Source organism: Pygoscelis adeliae, unplaced genomic scaffold (assembly GCF_000699105.1).
Source record: "Pygoscelis adeliae isolate BGI_AS28 unplaced genomic scaffold, ASM69910v1 Scaffold172, whole genome shotgun sequence".
In the NCBI taxonomy this organism is placed as follows: Eukaryota; Metazoa; Chordata; class Aves; order Sphenisciformes; family Spheniscidae; genus Pygoscelis; species Pygoscelis adeliae.
Genome location: NW_008824338.1, coordinates 7684479 through 7690345, shown reverse-complemented (window position 1 = coordinate 7690345; position 5867 = coordinate 7684479).

Sequence of the window (5867 nt, the reverse complement as noted above, 5' to 3'; positions counted from 1 at the left end):
TTAAGCATCTTCCTTGCTGCAAATAACTAGGCTATATTCTTGGAAGTTTGTAGATGGTTGTGGAATTGTAATTTTTATATCAACAGCTCTGTCGCATTCTGTCAAGCTGCCAAATTTTCTAGTAATTTGTAAGGAAGCAGCAGTTCAAACTTTCTTTTCTGACTTCTTTGGTGCTTTCTGTCACTGTAAAGGTTGCTGGTACAAGAAAAGTTTGTGTGGTGTCCAATTTAAATCAATTCCTAGATAATGGAAGATGGAGACTAGTAAAGGAGAAACTTTAAATATTGTATGACTTAATCCAGTTCTGTCATTCATTATCTTTTTTTTTTTAATGCTTCTCTTCAGGCTTTTTTTTTTTTTTTTAAACTTAAAGTGGGATACTGCTGATGTGCACATTGCACTAAACTGCAGGTGACTAATGTCCAGTTCAAGTGATGGGTCTTCTCTGGCCAGGTCTAATGACTGAGCTTTGCTTATTTGAGCTGCTGTTTAATGTGCCCAATTTGTAACTTTACAGGGTCTTGTACTTTTCTACACTATCAACAGAAAAGCCTAGAATAGCTGTAGGCTTGGGTACATTAGAACCCATAAAATCTGAACTTTGCCCATTTCTAGAGTAAAGAAGCTTCATCTGATAAAATGGTAATACATTTATGTGGGTATAATAGTTTCCTCACTTGTCTTCATAAAATAAAAGTAAACATAGAAATGGTTCAATTATTGGGCTTTCTTAAAGTAGTGTTTCTAAAAAGGACTAAGAGATCCCAAAACATTAGTATATTGATTAATGTTGGTTACTCAAGTAACAGAATTTAGCAGAATTCCATGCTGAGGATCTGTTCTGCTGCATTTTAGATTCCTTCCCAGCGGTCTTCAGTTAGCATGCTATTGAGCACTTTTTTCCCTATTAATATTACCAGTGTTTGGGACTTCAAAGTAGTACTACTGTTCTATTCTGTATTTTACAGGTCAAGTTTTATTTGACATAGCATCATTTTAACATGCAGGTAGTTTGCTTTGCTACTTCTTCACTTGCTTCTAGACTGGCCTGTGCAGCTGGTATGTTGAAATGCACAACCTGTAATAGTGTGGTGAGTCTGAAAAGGCTTGAAGTTCATTAGATAACCTTAGTGAAACTTTGCGCTTCTCTAGTTATTGGGATAATTACCGTTTTTTCTAATCTCCACTCTCATAGAGGCAGCACTATTGTGTGACGACAAGCTGTCTTAATGAGTAGGTCACAATGTGGCAATTTTTCTGGTGAATGCTGCAGGCTTTTTCTGAAACCTTCACCTCTTACTGGCTTTGTTCTTTGGGGACAGGACTGCAAAGGTACAATACTGATCGCCCTAAAGTTCCAGGCAAACATCAGGGGACTCGGCCTGGCAGACTTCTGAAACACACAGTTAAATATTGGTTCAGCAAACAGTTGCAAGTATTGCACTTTAATTTCAGAGACACTATAATGATTAATCTAGGCAGAGTTTTTAATCACGCTTGAGATAAATGCGTCCTGCCTGACATCCATAAATTCAAACCCATGCTGTACTTGCTGCAATTGTATGTCCTGGTGTAACTGGCATTAATCTTCTCAAATTTGAAATTGCTTAGTCCCCAGTCTGTTTGGGGACCTGGAATGGGTTGGTATCCAGAAAGGAAAGGGAACTCTGGGCACTTGGAGCAGTGCAGTAAATTGATTCTGAAAAAGGTCTTCTGATATCATTGGAGCTCTTCACTTAGGTTAAAAGTTTTGCAGTGCATAGTTAGTAACTGGTAACTGGTCTATAAGTAACGTTTTAAAGAAGAAAAAATTTTCAGGTGCTTAACCCAACTGAAAGCTCAGATGTGATTCACAGGAGTATCTGAGTCAGTGTTTGGAAACATTTCTAAATCACATGGGTGTCTTGCATGTATTTCTGCAACTGAATTTCTCTTGCTTCTGTATTGCTTGGGTGCATGGGGATTCTGTTATTTGGTTTGACACTGCCCCATAAATAAGTCTGAATACCACAGAAGGTAACCAAGCACCTCTTAATAGTGCGTGATGGTTCTTTTGAAAGTATCAGAATTTGAATACTGCTTTTTAAAACTACAGAGCTGCTTATAGATAATCCACAGACTTTAAAATTCTTAAGTACTGTTATAAACCTGGAAAATATCGCAGTTTCTCTTTGCTTTTTTCCTGCTCTGTGGCAGTGGTTATCTACCCACCTGATTTGTAACTGCATGGAAAGAAGCTATAATTTGTTTTAATACCTTAAAGTTTTGAGATCTGTGACATTCTAACACTTTTAAGAGATCTTAGTCGTATAACCATTTTAATCCTCATACTACATCAATAACTTTTAGTCCTCGATGCTTGAGCTGAACAAGGGGTCTCCCAATGTGTAGGAATTCACTCGAATGCAATTTCTTCGTGTGCATGCTGCCTGTAATGCTGGCCAGGAGTGCGTTTCAGTGGGCTTTGGGGTGTGCTGATGTTTGCTTACAGGTAGACAGTTATAAAGAAGCTCATGTTCTGTAAATCAAAAATAAGATATGTAATCAAAAATGAGCTGGACTAGCCTGAACAGAGTTCAGATCTTATTTCCTGACCAAAAAATGATTTTCAGCAAGACAGTGAAGTCCTGCATGGTAGATCTGAAGAGCTAATCTGTCCTCACTGAGGAAAGCAGAGTTGCTGAAGAGGCTAGGAAGTCATTGTCTTTATTACTACAGAAAACATTTCCAAGGCCCTTTAACACTTAAACTTGCCTAGTCACTTTTTTCTTATACAGAAATGCTTTCAAGATAAGCTTGTTACACCTTCATTCTAATTCTAAAAGTGCCGGTGGTTTAAGCCACATGCATGTTGGTGGGAATCGAGTAGTTCATTACTGTCCCTTACCCTATAAATGCTTCAAACATTGTTTTGTGCTTTTTGGAAACTTCATGCTTTGTTAACCATTTGCTTGCAATACAAGGTAGGCCTTTTAATCCAGTGTGAATACTTAATTAAATACCTGCCTGAAGTATTGTAGACACATGCAGCTTCTGAGGCTGAAGAGGATCTCCCTGTTCTGAGTCTCTGTCTGCAACCATGTTTTATTAGCAGGAAAAAATGATGCAAGTCCTTGTTTCTTAGTTTTTATCTGTATTTAATTTGCTTCTGATGTGCTTATAGTCAGTGATGTTGACCTCAAATGAGTAGCTGCAGGCTATTGAACTTATTTTAGTGTTGAAAAATTGCTCGTAAGAAAGTGAGGCAGCAGGTCAAGAGACACACTTTTAATGTGAATTTGTAGAGTAATGTGAGGATCCAGCAGTTACAGCTGGTGAGGGAACCTGGAGTAATGATATCTGAATATTGTGACCTCTCTTAGTCCAGAAGTGGAGTTCTTGATTGAACTTAGCTTCACTTTTTGGATGAGTTTGTTTTAATTCTGATGTTGCTGAAAGCAAAAAAAAAAGAATTGTGTTAGAAAAGAAATGTAATACTAAAGGGAGTTTTAATTAAACAAGTGAATTTTAATTTTTACTTATTGTTTAACAAAATCATAGTATAAAACCAATTTGAAGGGATGGTTCAGTTTCTTCAGGCTAGAGGTTTTTTTTCTAGACGGATGTTGTTGAGCACGTACACAAGAACAGTGATGCCTAGCACTATGCAAGCAATATACATTTTCTCCATTTGCTCTGTCTTAGTTAAAAAGATAAGCATTGGGGTCTTTTCTTCTTTGTAAAACTCTATCACTTTAACTGGCAGTTTCTAGAATAGTGTATAATCTCTTGAATTCCTAAGGTAAGGCTTCTGTAGGAGTCTGCCTGAGAAGACAGTGTCCCTAGTGTCCTCTCATGCTTCCATCTTCAGTTTTTGTTTGCTTCTTGTCTCTTAGGAATGCCTGTGAGAGGAACATGTAGAGATTTCTTTACTGCAGGCAAGACAGAAGGTAGCTGCCTTTCCAGGCTGAGAGGCATAGGCACTTGAAGAACCGCTTGATATTTCTGCATAGACTATTCAAATGTACACTTTGCCTAGCAGTCTGATACAGTTGTGATAGAGGGACTAAAATGAAGAGGCATTTTTTGTCAAATCATAGCCCCAGATGTTGCAGCTGCTTCAGTGAAAAATTTCTTCAGTCTTGGAGTACTTACGAGCTTTTGGGTGAGCTTGGATTTCAGGATGAAGAGTGGGCAAAAGGTTAAATCTGTCTAAATGATAGCCACTGTTAGAAGAAAGGTAGTGTACTCTGAGATGGCAAAGAGGTGGGGGGGCTCCTGCCTATGTTTCAGTAGTCTGTGAATGGAAAAATGGCAAAATGAAACAATGGTTGAACTGTCATTTAGAGCCTTGCCTACCCTACCTGGTTTCTTAGCTTCACTGACACAATGAGGACAGCTAGGCGTTTAATGCTGACTCCTCAGCTGATAACAGGTCAGATGACTTGCCCTTGTTCTAAGTAGTAAACTACCTCAAAGACAATATTAGACAGTAATCATAGGGCAAATTGCTGTGAAAGATCAAACAGTACATAACAGAAAATACAAAAATAATCTCAAGTTAATTGCCTTTGTTTGCAGGGTATTGCCACTTTTTAGATTAAATGCTTCATTTTTAATTCTTTTGGATGTAATCAAAAGATACTGCCAATTTCTGAACTGATTTATTTGCAACTATGTTTTTGTCTTTATTCTTTTCTTTCTGCTTCCTCAATTTCTCTAATCCTGGGATCCCAACCTGTATCCCAGGAAGGCTATTTCTATTTTGTTCTCTTAGAACTGCCCTTTAGAATGAACATTTTGTTTCTAAAAACAATATTGGTGGGAAAAGCAATTCTGAAAAAAAACCCCAAAACCAACAACCAAAAAAACTCCCCCCAAAATGCTACCAAACAGAAAAAAACAAACCCACATACAAAAATCTTGTGGTAGAGAATGAATAAAACAAAGTCAGGGAACACTAACTGATTCTAAGACAGAAATGCATTTTACTGTTCTGTGCTTCCAGGTGTGATCAACATATTGCTTATCAGTGTTTCACAAGCAGCTGGTTTCAAAGGCTTATGCTTACTAGACTTACCAAAGAATATTTGTACTAACTGATGCAGTTTTTGTAGCAAACCTTTCTGAAGTTTATTCATAACAGAAATGTTACTGGAGTTATTTGAGGTGACCAGAAGCCCTCTGTTGTTCATTCCAGCTAAAAGCTGCTGTCCTAGAAGAACAAGTTCAAGTCTCCTTACTGTCAAGGCTCTTTAAAATTTAAGGACTTGACTTGTGAAGAAAAGACCTAGCTCAAAAAAAAAAAAAAAAAAAAAAAACAACCCCAAAAAAGCTAATGCTAATCATTAACTTTTTTAAAGACATTTTACCAGGCTTCCCAAATTATGGTTTCTGCTTCTCTAGTGAGGTGCAGGTTTCTTTGAAAAGATTTGTCTGCCCCATTTACTTTCCAAAACAGAAATATGGAATCTGATCCTCTTTCTGTGAATCTGGGAACTGCTGCCACCCACAGTAGAACAGGAAACTGGAGGTGAAGCTTGAACCTGGAAGGTGTAGCCGTCCTTGCTGCTGTGATACAGCAGTTGTCTTTCTGAGAGAGTGGCACCAAGCAAATTAAACCTGTGAATCCCTGTCCCTTGAAAAGAGCACTTACTGGACAGCTGAAGCACTGAACTGCTGAAGTGCTAACTACTAAAAGGAAGGCATGCATTTATGGGAATTTCAAGCTATGAACCTTTTATGGATGTTTCCTTTGTACTATCTGCCACTGCCAGCCGTCCAAGAGAAGCAGTTGCGGTACAAGTTTCCTAAACTTTAACACATGGCTGAAACAGATGAATCTATGGCATAACACAAGAGCTCTTTCTAATACAATGAAGTCCTGT